Here is a 17044-nt window from a genome sequence, read left to right on the forward strand (position 1 = left end):
TCTGTGGACCTGTCAATAATAATCGCACATTATGTAAACTGCGTCAAAATTGCCAAATCACTTAGCCCTGGTTAACACCAGTAGGGTTTTGCACTCACGCTACTTCAACGCAATTTCAAAGTCACATATCTGTGCGATTTGCACCTCCGATTTCATTGCAGCTTGAAACTTCATTTAACTTGCACTTTCAATGATAAAGGTAAACAGGAAAAATTAGAGAGGGGGCGGGGGGATCTCCTTAACAGGGGCACAGACAGCAATAAAAGCTTACAAGTGTTCTAATCCCTCTCCACTTTATGTAAATATATATATAAAAAAAAAAATTGTGATGTACCTGCGCTATGGTTATGTATTTAATTCTATCAGTGCTAACCAAATATTTATGACAAAATTAGAAGCTAGAAAATGAAAGGGGTTGTAAACCCTTGTGTTTTTTCACCTTAATGCATTGCATTAAGGTGAAAAAACTTCTGGCAGTGACCAGCCCCCCAGCCCCTCCCATTTTACATACCTGAGTCCCGGTGTCCTATCATATAAGGTCCTCCATCCGATAGTATCCGCTGCATACTGCGCATGCGCAGTACACAGCAACACAGATTCCAGAAATTGCTGAGGATGAACGGCGCCTGCGCCGTGAGTCCAGGTTCTATCCCCACTATCCAAGTGGACATAGAGTAGGAATATAAAAGAGCAGAGTGCAGCGAGGCCGAGCCACGAAGGGGGCCCTCTAATATTCACAACCCTATGTCCGCTTGGATGGTGGGGCTACCACCTCCACTCACGGCGCAGGCGCCGTTCAGCTTCAGAGATTTTCCGAAGCTTCGTCTGCTCTGCATGCGCAGTACGGGGCGGACACTATATGATGGCCGGACACTATATGGCAGAACACCGTATATGCTTCAGTGGAGATGTGCTGTCCCTCTCTGCACGGGATCCTGGCTCTTGATTGGCCAGATTGATAGCAGCGCAGCCATTGGCTCCCGCTGCTGTCAATCAAATCCAATGACACGGGTGCCAGGGGCAAGTCTGGTATTCATGTCTATGGATGCCGAATGCTGGACTCGTAAGCGTGCCCGCAAGCTAACCCCCCCGGGAGAACGCTTCTCCTAGGGGGTTATCTGATGCAGGGAAGAGCCACTGAGGTACCCCAAAAGTCGAGGATTGGGGCCACTCTGTGCAAAAGGAGTTGCACAGTTTAAAAAAATAATTGGTGCGAGGTAGTGTGGGTGATTTACCCCTTACTGTATTAGTGTTTGGAGGTGCCATTCAAAACAAATGGCAACTTGCTCCCCTATACACACTTTACAACAATGCACAGATCTGAATTCTTCCTCAATGTTTAACATTGAGTTTTATTGACACGCCAGTGTAGGCTTCCTCCACAGTCTCAAAAGCTGATGGTTTTTAATTGTTTAGGGATTGCAGCATGAGTAAGAGGGGAAATATAGGACAATGTGATTTTAAAAACGTGGGACACTCTGTCATATGGAATAAAATTACGCTGAAAAATGGCATGGGTACTTTGAAGAAGAATCAGGTTATTTGATCACATTGCAGCATTTCTCATTTAAGAAATGGAAAAGGCTTGCGGAGAAGGGCTTTATCTTCTCTCTATTAATGCCCTGCGTTGATGCTGTTTACTTTTATATGTGTAATGTATTTTTACAGTCTCTAGTACATCGTACAGTAGAACCTTATCCTGAGGATCGGAGTTCTGCAGACGGTGTGATGAGAGCGCACTTCAGCAAGCTTCATCAGTTGATTATGATTCATTACAGATGATAGATGACCCACTGAACTTTAAAATTCCTGTTTTGCTCAAGAAAAAAAAGAAAAAAAGTCGACCTTTTATATCCTTTTCGATATTACCTGATGTGGAGCCCATAGCACTACTCATAGAAATACAGGGTGCATCACATTACATAGAAATGATAACATTGAATGTTCTGTGCGTGACAACATGCTGTGCTTATCTGTCTCTAACAGCATTCATAGTTTTCTCATATATACTATATACATTTATTTATATATTTTTCCTCTTTCTTTTTTTTTTGTAGGGGAAGTTCATTTGCACTTGAGCAAGACTTTTAAAGTAAGTTTATGGGGAGATTTGGGGTATTTTTAAATGTGTTGTGGAATGCCTTGCCGGAGAGTTCACCGTACAAGATTTGGAATTCCTCACAGTCAACTGTTGTTTTAAAAATTGATTGATGGAATGATTAATGTCTCTGGCAGTTATGGTAAGGCCCCATACACTCTGCATGTCTAGCCATGGTGCAAGAGGCTCCAGCATTTAGCTGTGGCTGGGGTGTACAGGCTCACCATCCACAGGCGCACCATCTGAGAGTCTGACAGCTGCTGCAGCTGAATGGGGCTGGGCAGTGCACTTAGCAGTACTTTTTGTTTAGGGCAGTATGCACCTAGGGAGGAATACCAGTATGCAGCCTGCTTTCATTCTGGGCATTCTGGGTGTCTGTAGTATGCCTGTGAAGTGCCACGTGTTTCCCGTGTTTAGAACAGTCCCTGCACAAAATGACATTAAACGGAAATAACATCATTGAAAACTGCTTGCGGTTTTAATGTTATATCTGGTTCCTGCAATATGGTTGAAAATCATTGAGAAAAATGGCATGGGTAGCCCTCCCTGCCCATTACAAGCCCCTTTGGGTCTTGTACGCATATTAAGGGGAACCCCGTACCCATATTAAAAAAAGGAAATGCGTGTGGCCCCCAGGCCCTATATACTCAGAACAGCAGTATACAGGCGGTACAAACAAGACAGGGACTGTGTAGGTTTGTTGTGTTAAGTTGAATCTGTTTGTAATTTTCAACTGGTACATTTTTAAAGTGTAGCTCCAGTCCAAAAAACTATTTTTAAGCTTTTTGGAAAACATAGGGAAGGGTTATCACCCCTGTATAATTTGTTTTGTTGTCCATCTTTTTTCATCTCACTTGCTGTTGTCTCCTTCCGTTTGTAAGTTGGATGTTTGAAAGTAGGGGCCTGCCCTATATGCTCTGCAGAAATGGTGGAACAAGGTGTTGGTTTTGCCACAACATTGTAAGCCCTCAAAGTGACTCTTGGTGGGTGCTGGAGTGCCCTGCTGTGAACGATTATATCAAGAATTGTAATTACATGCCATTGTTGAACAGTGGTAGAAAAATTGACCTTTGGTGGTTGTGGTGCTGGTGCCACAACACTATAAGTCCTCACAGTTACTCTGGGTGGGCACAGGAATGGGCCCTCCTGTGAAATATTATATCAAGAATTGTAATTACATGTCCCTGTTAAACAGGGGCAGAAAAATTGGGCCTTAGGCACTGGTGCCACGACACTGCAACCTCTCCCATATACTCTAGTTTTATTGCAGGAATTAGCCCTGCTGCAAAGCATTGCATCAAAAATTGTAATTAAATGCCCCTGTTAAACAGGGGCAGAAAAATTGGGCCTTAGGCACTGGTACTGGTGCCACGACACTGCAACCTCTCCCATATACTCTAGTTTTATTGCAGGAATTAGCCCTGCTGCAAAGCATTGCATCAAAAATTGTAATTAAACGCCCCTGTTAAACAGGGGCAGAAAAATGGGGCTGATGGCACTGGTGCCACCACACTGCAACCTCTCCCATATACTCTAGTTTTATTGCAGGAATTAGCCCTGCTGCAAACATTGCATCAAAAATTGTAATTAAATGCCCCTGTTAAACAGGGGCAGAAAAATTGGGCTGATGGCACTGGTGCTGGTGCCACCACACTGCAACCTCTCCCATATACTCTAGTCTTATTGCAGGAATTAGCCCTGCTGCAAAGCATTGCATCAAAGATTGTAATTAAATGCCCCTGTTAAACAGGTGCAGAAAAATTGGGCTGATGGCATCACCCAGAACCAGAAATGTTCTTCCAACATATCAGCGGAGGACGAAGAGGATAGACGATCAACATAACAGGACAGTCACTCAGCATCAGCATAGGCAGTCTTGAAGGGATGTGATATTTCAAAAAAAATTATTCGGTTACATCAGCTTCAGGTGCTTGGTAGCTGTGGGTTATCCAAGACTGATTCATCTTGATGAAGGTCAGTCGATCAACTGATTCGGTGGACAGGCGCACCCTGTGATCGGTAACAAAGCCACCAGCAGCACTGAAGGTGCGTTCCGAAAGAACGCTGGATGCAGGACAGGCCAGTAGCTCAATTGCATACTGTGCAAGCTCTGGCCAGTGATCCATCCTCAAGACCCAGTAAGCCAGAGGATTTTCGGTGGGAAAGGTGTCCAAGTCTGACCTTGCCCCTAGGTATTCCTGCACCATGTAAATCAGACGCTGGCGATGGTTGCTGGAACCAATCATACCTTGGGGCTGCGGACTAAAAAATTGTCTGAAAGCATCAGTCAGACGGCCACCTTCTCCACCGCTCCTTCTGACCGATGCCTCAGCAACACGTTGTCCAGGACCAGGAGTTTGTAACCTCCCAGTCTCTGGGAACGCGTTACACAGACCTTTCTGCAAGGCCTCCCGGAGATGTCTCATCCTCTGCTCCCTCTGCGATGGCAAGATAAGGTCGGCAACCTTACCCTTGTACTGTGGATCAAGGAGAGTGGCCAGCCAGTAATGGTCCCTCTCCTTGATCCGAAGAATACGAGGATCCTTCCGCAGGCTTTGCAGGATCAGGGAGGCCATGCAGCGTAGGTTAGCTGAGGCATTCGGTCCGGAGTCCTCTGGGACACTAAGGACAACATGATCTGCAGCTACCTCCTCCCAGCCACGTACAAGTCCACGGGTTTCTTGGGACTGTAAATCATCCCTACAAGACTGCTGCTGCTGCTGATGCTGAGTGCCAGCCTCCACCTCCATGCTGACACAGTCATCCTCCTCCTCCTCCTCCTCATCCTCTTCCTGTGTGATGGGTGGCACAGCAGGAACACTGTCTGGATAAAGGGGGCCTTGAGAGGCAAGGAAGTCAACGTTGAGTTCCACCTGGTGGGCATGTCACATATTAGGCGGTTCTTGGGCAGGTTCAACTCCTTTTGGAGCTCAGCCAGCCAAGCACAGGCATTAAATGATCGGCGGAAATGCACACAGACTTTCCTGGCCTGCTTCAGGACATCCTGCAAGCCCGGGTACCTGCCCAAGAACCGCTGCACCACCAGGTTAAGGACGTGAGCTACACAGGGCACATGGGTCAGTTGTCCCTGTCGGAGGGTGGAGAGGAGGTTGGTGCCATTGTCGCAAACCACCATTCCTGGCTTAAGCTGGCGTGGCGTCAACCACCTCTCGGCCTGCCCCTGCAGAGCTGACAAAACATCCGCCCAGTGTGGCTCCTGTCCCCCAAACAAACCAGCGCAAGCACGGCATGGCATCGTTTTGCCTGCGTACTTGCGTAGCCCCTGGAACGCCTACGGAGCACCGCTGGTTCTGAGGACAGAGCACTGGAAGAGGCCATGGAGGAAGAAGAAGAGGTGGGGGTGGAGGAGAGAGGTGTGTCACAACCAATAGTAGCATTTTGGACCCGTGGTGGCGGAACAACCTCCAACACTACTGCACCTTGTCCTGCCTCCTTCCCAGCTGCCAGAAGAGTGACCCAATGGGCCGTGAAAGACAGGTAACGTCCCTATCCATGCCTGCTGGACCATGAGTCAGCGGTAATATGCACCTTACCGCTGACCGCCCTGTCCAGCGAGGCAAGGACATTGCCTTCCACATGCCGGTAGAGAGCCGGAATCACCTTCCGTGAGAAAAAGTGGCGTTTGGGGACCTGCCACTGAGGAACCGCACATTGTACAAACTCACGGAAGGGGGCCTAGTCTACCAACTGAAAAGGCAGCAGTTGAAGTGCTAGCAATTTAGCCAAGCTAGCATTCAACCGCTGGGCATGTGGATGGCTGGGAGTAAACTTCTTTCGCCGGTCCAGCAGCTGGGGCAGGGACATTTGCCTGCTATAATCGGACGTAGGTGTATTGCTAGCAGAGTGCCCGGAAGCACTTGGCTGTGACACACCTAATTCTACACCTTCATTCCTCTCAGAGCAGGTTTCAGAGAGGACTGAAGGTCTAGTGGGGTTGGAGATGCCAGCTGATGAGGAGCAAAGAGAGGTCCGCTTTGTTCTTTGGTGTGGGTCTTTGAGGTACGCTTGCCAACGAGCTGCATGGCAGGTCAACATATGTCTGGTCAAGCATGTGGTTCCCAAGCGGCTGATGTTTTGGCCACGCGAGATACGCTTGAGACATATGTTGCAAATAGCAGCGGTGTGATCTGATGCACTCGTCTCAAAAAAGGCCCACACCAAAGAACTTTTAGAATAACGCGCAGAGGCAGCGCCCTGCACAGGCGGAGCTCTGCGGTGTGATTCAGTCGGTGTGCTGCCCCTAAGCTGGCCCCCGGAGGGCATCCTGCCTCGTTGGACATGTGCCTCCTCCTCCTCCTCTCTCCTACCAGGCACCCACGTGGAGTCAGTGCCCTCATCATCCCCTCCCTCTTCCTCACTGTAGCAAACCTGGCAGTATGCTGCAGCTTGTGGAACATGACTGCCAGATTGCTGTCCTTCTTGAGCATCCCCTCTCTCTGCATTCACGCTACTGCCTTCCTCTAGCTGAGTATCATCATCAGAGCCTACAAAACACTGGGCATCCTCCTGGAGCATGTACCCAACACTGTGCTCAAAGAGTTCAGGAGACTCCTCAGGAGGACGTGGTGGGTCTAGGGAAGGAGTCACTGATGATGATATTGAGATGAGGGAAGACGATGCGTTGGCAGCTGCTTTGCTAGTACCCTGAGACTGGGTGAGAGAGGATGAGGAGGATGAAGAGGGCTTGGTCATCCACTCTACCAAGTCGTTGGCATGTTGCGGCTCAACATGTCCAGCTGTCGAAAAGAAGGACAAGCGTGTCCCATGGCCACGTGCTGATGATGACGATGCATCGCGTCCACGACCAGCACTGTTGTCTCTAGACACAGAGCCTGCTTGCCCTCTTTTATCGGCTCGCGCCTGTCTGCCTCTCCTTGCTGGCCTTCCAGACATGGTAATGGCCTTAAGGGAGTTGGGTAAAACAGCAATTGGGTAGTGTATATTGTGCTGGAGGCACACAACACCCACTAACTCCTGCAGATGCCTTTATTATAGAACACCAGCAATAAAGGGTAGATAAAGGGGTATACTGTACTGGAGGCACACAACACCCACTAAGCCCTGCAGATGGCTCTATTAGAGAACAGCAATAAAGGGTAGATACAGGTGTATATTGTGCTGGAGGCACACAACACCCACTAACTCCTGCAGATGCCTTTATTATAGAACACCAGCAATAAAGGGTAGATAAAGGGGTATACTGTACTGGAGGCACACAACACCCACTAAGCCCTGCAGATGGCTCTATTAGAGAACATCAATAAAGGGTAGATACAGGTGTATATTGTGCTGGAGGCACACAACACCCACTAACTCCTGCAGATGCCTTTATTATAGAACACCAGCAATAAAGGGTAAATACAGATGTATACTGTGCTGTGCTGGAGGCACACACAACTTCCAATAACTCCTGCAGATGGCAGATGGCTCAAATAGAGAAGAGCTATGTAGGTGGATATAGCGGTGTGTACTGGGTACAGAGCACGCAGACAGCGCGCACAAGCTCCTAACACTGACTGCAAGCTCTATTATAAAAGATAGATATATCGCTAGCTATATAGGTGAGGTGAATATAGTGGTGTATACTGCGGTCAGGGCACACAGACAACAACCACTACAGAAGAGCAAGATTGAAAAATCGGCCGATAACGATCGGTGTATACTGTGTTGAAGGTACACAGAACACCCACTAACTGCGTCAGACGCCAACACACTACACAAGGCTGCCGCGCTGGCGGCCTTATATAGTGTGGGGCGTGTACTACACAGCCTGAGCTATGATTGGCCACAGGCATCCTGCCTGTGGCCAATCATGGCTCTCCTCGCTGCCAGGGCTGTGATTGGCCAAGCATGTGGGGTCACAGTGCATGCTTGGCCAATCATGAGCCAGCAATGCACTGCGCCATCGCATTGCATTGAGGGCCGTGAGCGCCACACGAATTTGGCGCGAACGGCCCATAGCGTTCGGAATTCGCCGAACGGGCGAACAGCCGATGTTCGAGTCGAACGTATGTTCGACTTGAACACGAAGCTCATCCCTACTGGCCACATACTGACCTAAACATACTGTACATAGTGCTAGGTGCACCGTTCATCTGCAGCAGCTGTCAGATCCTCAAAGTTTTTTTTATTTTTTATTACAGTAAAATTCTTTTTTTTTTTGTTAACCACTTGCCGACCAGCCGCCTTAGTCATACTATGGCAGGTTGGCACAATCCCGCAAATCTCTGTAGGTGTACGTCGGCACGTTTAAGGGTGATAGCAGACGCGTGGGACCCGGCGCTCGTGGCCGGCGGCTGCAATGTCCGCCGGCCACCTGCGATTGCATGTGTGTAAACACACACATTCCCGTTCTGACAGGAGAGGAGAGACAGATCTGCCCTCCTACTAATCAGGAACAGCGATCTGTCTCCTCCTCCAGTCAGTCCCAACCCCCCCCCCCCCCAGGTTTAAAAACACACATGAGGGAACACATTTAACCCCTTAATTGCCCCCCTAGTGTTAACCCCTTCCTTACCAATGACGTTTACACAGTAATCAGTGCATTTTTATAGCACTGATCGCTGTATACATGCCATTGGTCCCAAAATAGTGTCAAAAGTGTCCGATTTGTCCACGGCAGTGTTGCAGTCCTGCTAAAAATCGCAGATTGCCACCATTACTAGTAAAAATAAATAAATAAAAATGCCATAAATATATCCCTCAGTTTGTAGATGCTTTTGTGCAAACCATTCAATATACGCTTATTGCGATTTTTTTTAAATTTTATTTTTTTTTCAAAATTGTCGCTCTTTTTTTGTTTATAGCGCAAAAAATAAAAACCGTAGAGGTTATCAAATACCACCAAAAGAAAATATTTGTGGGGGAAAAAGGAAGTCAATTTTGTTTGGGTACAACGCCGCACAACTGCGCAATTGTAATAACGCAGTGCCGTATCGCAAAAAAATGGCCTGGTCATTAAGTGGGAAAATCTTGCGGTCTGTAAGTGTACATTTTACATAGTATACAAAAAGTACAGTAAAGTAGTAAATTCATAATGTACAAAAAGTACATTACACTTGTAAAAAAAAACTCCAAAAGAAATATAAAAAAATGCAGTAGTGCAAAATAACCAGACCACTCAATAAAGGTGGTCAAAAAAGCTTTGCAACCACGGCAATACTAAAAATACCCCCTCTCCCTCTCCACCCACCTCCACCTACAGAGCAGTACCAACCCCTTCCTGGCTAAGCAAGATATGCTGACCAATCAATATTCAGTGATAAGTTAGGTAGCCCCAAGAAAGTATAGGGGGTCACCAATTTGTTACATAGCTGGGTAATTAATCAAATACACAAACCGTGCACTGTCTGGGGTTCTCTATATGATATGGCACACCGGCTCCAAAGTAAGAGCCCAATGAGAGCAAGGAACATTACAAGCAGTGGTACAGAGAAGTTGATTACATTAAGTTTCAGTTCTATGAGCACTTAAGCATTAGTGTCAGATGTGGACATCCATCTGTGACAGACCACCCCAGATTTTTGGATAAATCCCCTATTCAGATAAGTAGCTATATAAAAGGGCAAATGCTGTGTTCACCAACCCCTTCCAAAATGTTAGAGAAGGAGCAGTGGGCTTTTTCCAATGCAAAATGATTGCTTTGCAAGAATAAAATAACAAATAGTCGGGCCTGTCGAGTAAGTTGAGGGGTGGAGAGATAGATTTGTGTGTCGTCAGCGTAGAAATGATATCAGCTGACCCAGGGAAGAGGCATAGATTGAAAATAAAAGAGGTCCAAGAACAGAACCTTGGGGGACCCCGACGGAGAAGGGAAGAGGAGTGGAGGAAGTAGAATTGTAAGTGACACTGAAGGAGCGTTGGGATAGCTGGGGTGAGAAGAAAAAAAAAAGGGGGAAAAGAAAGATTGCCACAATGATGTTAAGTAGAATAAGCGGGATTCTGAGCGTTAAGCTGATTAGAATCCGTTAGTACAATGCAACTTACTGAGATGGCAAAAAAAAAGAGAAAAGAAAAAAAAAGGTAGGATGAGAGCCACTGAAGAGCACAGTCACGTAGACCAAGGGAGTAAAGTTTTTCGAGGAGGAGAGGGTGGTCGACCGTGTCAAAGGCAGCTGAAAGGTCCAGAAGTAGGAGTACAGAATAGTGCCCGTTGGTTTTTGCAGTTAGTAGGTCATTTGTGAGTTTTAAAAGAGCAGTTTCTGTGGAGTGTTGAGGGCAAAATCCAGATTGAAGGGGATCAAGAAGGTTGTTTTTAATGAGATGGTCACTCAGTTGGTTGTAAACCAGACACTCAAGGAGTTTAGAGGAAAAGGGGAGCAAGGAGATAGGACGTAGGTTGTTAGGATTGGTAGGGTCCAAGGATGGCTTTTTAAGTATGGGGGTGACCAGTGCGTGTTTTAGAGCATTGGGGAAAATGCCAGAGGTGAGGGAGAGATTGAAGATGTGGGATAGAGAGTGTAGTATAGAGTCAGATGGCGACCGTAGTGTTTGAAAGGGAATAGGATCCAGGGGGCAGGTGGTTAGGTGGGCGTTAGAAAGGAGTTTAGCAACTTCATCTGTAGTAGCAGTTTTGAATAAGGGGAGCGTTGAGAGTACCTGTTGTAGTGGGGTCTTAACTGGGGGAGATACCTGTAGAGTGGAGATTTCATCACAGATTGCATCAATCTTGTTTTTGACAATATATGACAATTGTGTTACTCTATATGACTTTTTGTAAACACAAATCTTTTAGTGTATCATTGTCAGTGTTAAATTCAGTAAAGAATATACATAAAAAATAAAAAAGAAGGTTATGCTAGTTTGGCACAGCAGTACATCAATGTTACCCGTATTTCTGAATATATACCGTATATATATATATATATATAGAGAGAGAGAGAGAGAGAGACACACATGCATAACCATTTTTATATTTATACAAAGCTGCATTGCCTAATTTCCACAGTAGCATTCCAATATGAATCATTAAAAAAAAACAAAAAAAAACATATTTTTCAGAATTAACTGCAGATAATATAAAAATGTACCCTGTATTTACCTATTTTAAAAAGCAAATGACGATGTTCCATGTTACCCTTTGGAAAAATGCAAGAAATGGAAACAATTACACGTTTAAAGTATTTTGTCAGTGATCGCTGATGGGAATTATTTTACGTACACTCCACCATATATTAAAAACAATTTAATATAGTAAGGCTCAAGAGGTTATCAGCACGGATGTGGTAACTTGTTCAAATTTATGTTTACTAAAATGCTATGTCCCTGGAGCTGTGGTATTAATAACCATGTAACAAAATTATGTTTCCCACTTCCTGTCACCTGTGATAAGTAACCGTGAATTTGAAGAATATTTTATCTCAGTTTAAAGAAGTTATAGATATTCCCTCTCGAGGCGGTTTTCTCAGATGACCACATAAATATTGACTGCTATCTGAACTTTCAAAAGTGTCCAAATGGCAAACCAATAACGGCATCAACTTTTACCCTGTGTTGCATCCACAATAAAACTGCAGATTTAAGCAAATATAAATATATGGTACATAGTATAATTTGTGGTGAAAAAACTCAAAATATTACATTGTTCTATGCTAATTAAAGTGGTTCTAAAGGCAGAAGGTTTTTTTTTTTTTCCCATCTTAATGCATTAAAGTGATATTAAAGTCTAATTTTTTTTGTTTTTGTTTAAAAACGTACCTGCTTTGTTGCAGTTGGTTTTGCACAGAGCAGCCCAGATCCTCCTCTTCTTGGGTCCCCGGGCCCTCCCTCCTGCCCAGTGCCCCACAGCAAGCAGCTTGCTATGGGGGCACCTGAACCAAGCCACTGCTCTTTGTTTCCATTCAGACATGGGGCTACGACTTGGCCTCCGACCCCTCTCTCTTCTCATTGGCTCACTGACTTTGATTGACAGCAGCTGGAGCAAATGACTCCTGAGAGAGAGGCCCCTGACAGCCGAGGCTCTCATGTGACATCGCTGGATTGAGATGGGTCTCAGGTAAATATTGGGGGGGGGGGGGTTGAGGGGCCCATATTTTAAGCAAGCAGTTATGTCTTCCATCAACCTATTTTCAACGTGAGTTGAATGGAGGATTTGTTTGTTGCCAGAATGGCAGGATGTACGCATAGGCAGCATTTATTAAATGTAAAAGTTATTCATTTTTTTTTTTTTTATAGTGATACTTGAGGATGGAGGTTAAGTGTAGAAGGAGTGCAGCTAGATTATCTGTGAGATCCACATCTGTTAATTTCTTAATTATAGTGTTTACTTCAGATATTCCCAGAAGATATTGTATTAATGGCTTTATTACCACGGAAGCAAATCAGGGAGCCATTCGGAAGGGCTCTGTGTAGGATGGAGGGATCCCTATACCATCTGGAAGCTATATTATAACCTATTTATTTGTGTTTTGTTAGAAATTGAGGCTTGATGAGCAAAGCCAAAGAATAGGACTTTTTTTTTTTTCCGGAGTGAGTGTTGTCTCTAGATCTTTTTGCAAGGATGAAATGTTTCTTATTAGTGCAGCCATTTTTATTGAGCTGCTCAACAACATCGCTGTATTGCTAAACCCTTTATTGCGAAACCACAAATCTCCTGCCTGTGGCATTTTGTGTGGAATTCCATATACCAATGCTGCCTCAGCTTTGTTTCCTTATGCCCTGTACTCACGGTCAGATTTTCCGACGGAAAATGTTCGGTGGGAGCCTTTTGTCGGAAATTTCCGACCGTGTGTAGGCTCCATCGGACATTTTCCATCGGAATTTCCGACACATAAAATTTGAGATCTGGAGCTCAAATTTTCCGACAACAAAATCCGTTGTTGGAAATTCTGATCGTGTGTACACAATTCCGACGCACAAAGTTCCACGCATGCTTGGAATCAAGCAGAAGAGCCGCACTGGCTATTGAACTTAATTTTTCTCAGCTTGTCGTACATCGCCGCATTCTTGACTTTCGCAATTTCCAACCAACTTTGTGTGACTGTTTGTATGCAAGACAAGTTTGAGCCAACATCCGTCGGAAAAAATCCATGGATTTTGTTGTCGGAATGTCCGCTCAATGTCCGATCGCATGTATGGGGCATTAGTCTAAGTTAATAGTATGTTCAGTCACGTGTTATAATGAGAGAAAATTTGCCAGTGAGCCAATCACATGAGTTTGGGACGTTCTGGAGGAACACCCCCATATAAGGAAGCTATGTTTTTGCTAAATTACTGGTAAAACATAGCCTTCGACAGATGATACATTGAAGATCATTTTTTATATTATTTGTTCATGAAAAGGTTTGTGTATGTGTTATTTTAGGAAGGGTGGAGTTAAATAAACTAAAACATCCTGAATTGGTTAACCACTTCAGCCCCCAGAAGGATTTACCCTCTTCTTGACCAGAGCACTTTTTTGCGATTTGGCACTGTGCCGCTTTAACTAACAATTGCGTGGTCGTGTGACATTGTACCCAAACAAAATTGATGTCCTTTTTTTCCCACAAATAGACCTTTCTTTTGGTGGTATTTGATCACCTCTGCGGTTTTTATTTTTTGCGCTATAAACAAAAAAAGAGTGCCAATTTTGAAAAAAAAGCATTATTTTTTACTTTTTGCTATAATATCCCCCCAAAATATATACAAAAACAATTTTGTCCCTCAGTTTAGGCCGATACATATTCTACATATTTTTGGTAACAAAAATCGCAATAAGTGTATATTGATTAGTTTGTGCAAAAGTTATAGCATCTACAAAATAGAGAATCGTTTTTATGGCATTTTTACTATTAATTTTTTTTCTTTATTAGTAATAGCGGCAATTTTTGACTGCGTCATTATGGCCAACACATCGGACATTTTTGACACTATTTTGGGACCATTTTCATTTACACAGCGATTAGTGCTATAAAAATGCATTGATTACTGTGTAAATGACACTGGTAGGGAAGGGTTTAACCACTAGGGGGCGATCAAGGGGTTAAGTGTGTCCTAGGGAGTGATTCAACTGTGGAGGGGAGGGGCTACAACACTCATGACAGCGATCACTGCTCTCGATGACAGGGATCAGTTATCTCTGTCATGTCACTAGGCAGAACGGGGGGAATGCTTTGTTTACAAAAACATCTCCCCGTTCTATCTCTCCGTGACGCGATCGTGGGCATCCGGTGGACATCGATTCCGCGGGACCCACGGTCATGGTCACAGAAAACGCGTCAGCACTGTTTCTTAAAGGGAACGTATCTGTACGCCCTTTTGCCCACCAGTGCCATTCTGCCGACGTATATCGGTGTGCGCTGGTCGGGAAGCTGTAAAAGATGGTGCCTTGCACACCTCTTCACAAGCGAATGTATAGTATATAAGCAAGAGCAGGGACCTGTTAACTTTTTTCTTGGGGCAAATACAAAGTACAGTAAAGTCCTCCTGGGTTCCCATTAGACATTTGGACTTCAATTTTGTCACAGTTTGATTTACTTTTTGGACCGTCATCTTTGGTTACTGTACTGTACTTGGTATCTAGTAAGTTCCTTGCTGTTGTTTTGTGTCTCATGCTTGACTGTTACTTATATGATTATTTATTTATCACTATTACAGCGCCGTCAAAGTATATATGTTTTTTCCATGGTTTATTTTGTAAAATCTGTTAGTATTTTACAATGTATCTTCAACCCCTTCTGCGTTCTGGCTTTGCCTCAATAAGCATTGGTGGATGCAACGTCACTTCTTCCACACTATTTCTATCCCATTACATTAACTAGTCTGCTACAAAATCTTCACCACTGTTCTGCTGTGTGAGTGGCGAAAAGTAGGGCCATGCAAAAAATCGACAATACATTTGATTTGCTTTCTGCAGCCTCATCGTCTAAGCAATCATTTTTAACACAGCCGTAGCAATCTATAGGACAACCCTGGAAAGGGACCGTACTTTAATTAGCAGGAATATGGAAATGTTACATTTTCCTAAACTATGTATATGCACGAGGCAGGATAATCAGCATTGTGCATTCTTCAATGGTGCAGTTGTACTTTAAATCTGTCTCTTTAAAGGTGACTATATATTTTGCTCCCGTCACCGTAGCCAGAAGTTCTACATCTCTAGTGTATTTGAATTTGTCCCACCACTTCTCCCACAGGCTCACACCGCAGCAACTATCACCCAGTTGTCTTTCTTTTAGAGCAGGGGTCTCAAACCGGTGGCCCTGCAGCTGTTGCAAAACTACAAGTCCCATCATGCCTGAGGGAGTCATGCTTGTAACTGTCAGCCTTGCAATGCCTCATGGGACTTGTGGTTTCACAACAGCTGGAGGGCCGCCAGTTTGAGCCCCCCTGCTTTAGAGCATCTAATTATCTCGCACCTCTTGATAATGGGAATGTTTTACTGGGAAACTCATGCTGCCTTCTGCTTTTTATAACCTAATGGGTGTATGATTGAGATCCAAGGTGAACAGTAATTATAAAAATACTCTGATGATGTTTGGTGTGATACAGTTTTCAGCAGATCACCACTCTACCAGTAAAGTGGTTCTAAAGGCAGAATTTTATTCTATGCATTATGATAAAAAAACCTTCTGTGTGCAGCTCCCCCCTCAGCCCCCAAATACTTACCTGAGCCCCATCTCAAGCCAGCGATGTTACATGAGAGTCTCAGCTGTCCGGGGCTCTCCCTCCTGATTGGCTGACACAAAGCAGAGGGTGCCATTGGCTTCCTCTGCTGTCAGTCAAAGTCAGTGAGCCAATGAGGAGAGAGTGGGGGCGGGGGCCGAGCCGCGGCTCCATGTCTGAATGGATTCACAGAGCATCGGCTCGGCTTGGGTGCCCCCAGAGCAAGCTGCTTGGTGTGGAGGCAGGAGGGAGGGGCCAAGAGCACCGATGAGGGACACGAGAAGAAGAGGATCAGGGCTGCTCTGTGCAAAACCAACTGCACAGAGCAGGTAAGCATGACATGTTTGTTATTTAAAAAAACAAGACTTTAATATCACTTTAATCTGCAATCTGCTTTGTTCCCTTTATCACATTTTCTCCTCAGTGCAGCTGTTTTTTAAAAACTGCAGAGAAAATTGGAGATAAAAGGGGAATTGTTTCTATCACCACCAATCAGGATTTTTTATTTATTTTTTGTCCATTGAGAGACATTCATTTAGTAATTCTTGGACATTCAAGTTATAATGCGGCCTTTAGGAAGCTGGGACACTGGCAAACACAAATGTTAAACCAGACCCTGTATAGCCCTGCCTCCAACCATTATACCTGCAGGAATAAACCAATAGTCTTTAGACATTGGCACAGCCAGCTTCAGACATGAAAATTATTGTAATACTCCCTTGTTCTGTAGTTTTCCACTATTTAGTCTATTTGCAGTCATTTTTCATTTTCACTTCAGGTTTCTTGCTAAATACAGGACTGATATCGCAGAATGTCTCATATGTCCACGATAATGCCACAGGTCCTTATTTAACGTGTCTAAGATTGTTTTCTAATGAGCTGATGCATGTAGTTCTATATTGGTACACAACCGTACACCATGTAATGTCTATAAGCCTGTAAATCTAAATTGTAACAACACACCATACGCATTGATTTTTGTCTTCACTCAGGAAATGGAGCCATATCCAATACTCTGTACTAGTCAGGATTACCTGCACCTAATGTCACAGTCACCTTGACGGCACTGTGCATAGTGCAGGACTAGTACAAATCTCATGGGCAGCCCAGGGACCCTGTATTAAAAAAAATATTTTCACACTTGTCCATTGCAAGTTTTTGCTGTGGACCCTTTACAACTAGGGCTAGTTGTGGCTCAGTTGTGGTTTGATTAAAACATAAAGGGGCAGTGAGCATAGATGTTACTTATGGAACCTCTATATAGCGCATTCAAATCAGGTTGCCTGGTATACAATGCTTTGAAAAAGTATTCATACCCTTTGAAATTTGTCAACGTTTTGTCAT

At 44.6% G+C, this 17044-nt stretch overlaps 1 protein-coding gene across 2 annotated transcripts in view; it reads left to right on the top strand.

Moving 5' to 3' along the window:
• The window catches only part of MGMT (O-6-methylguanine-DNA methyltransferase), a 785996-nt gene that overhangs the window by 57576 nt on the left and 711376 nt on the right, over window positions 1-17044 (top strand). For both annotated transcript variants that reach the window (XM_077455517.1, XM_077455515.1), the window contains exon 2: window positions 2058-2092. The gene's annotated coding sequence lies outside the window, so the exon portion shown is untranslated. The remainder of the gene's footprint in view (window positions 1-2057; window positions 2093-17044) is intronic.

The sequence above is a fragment of the Lithobates pipiens genome, unplaced genomic scaffold, assembly GCF_037356315.1.
Source record: "Lithobates pipiens isolate NorthernLeopardFrog02 unplaced genomic scaffold, aLitPip1_a1.2 Scaffold_25, whole genome shotgun sequence".
Lineage (NCBI taxonomy): Eukaryota > Metazoa > Chordata > Amphibia > Anura > Ranidae > Lithobates > Lithobates pipiens.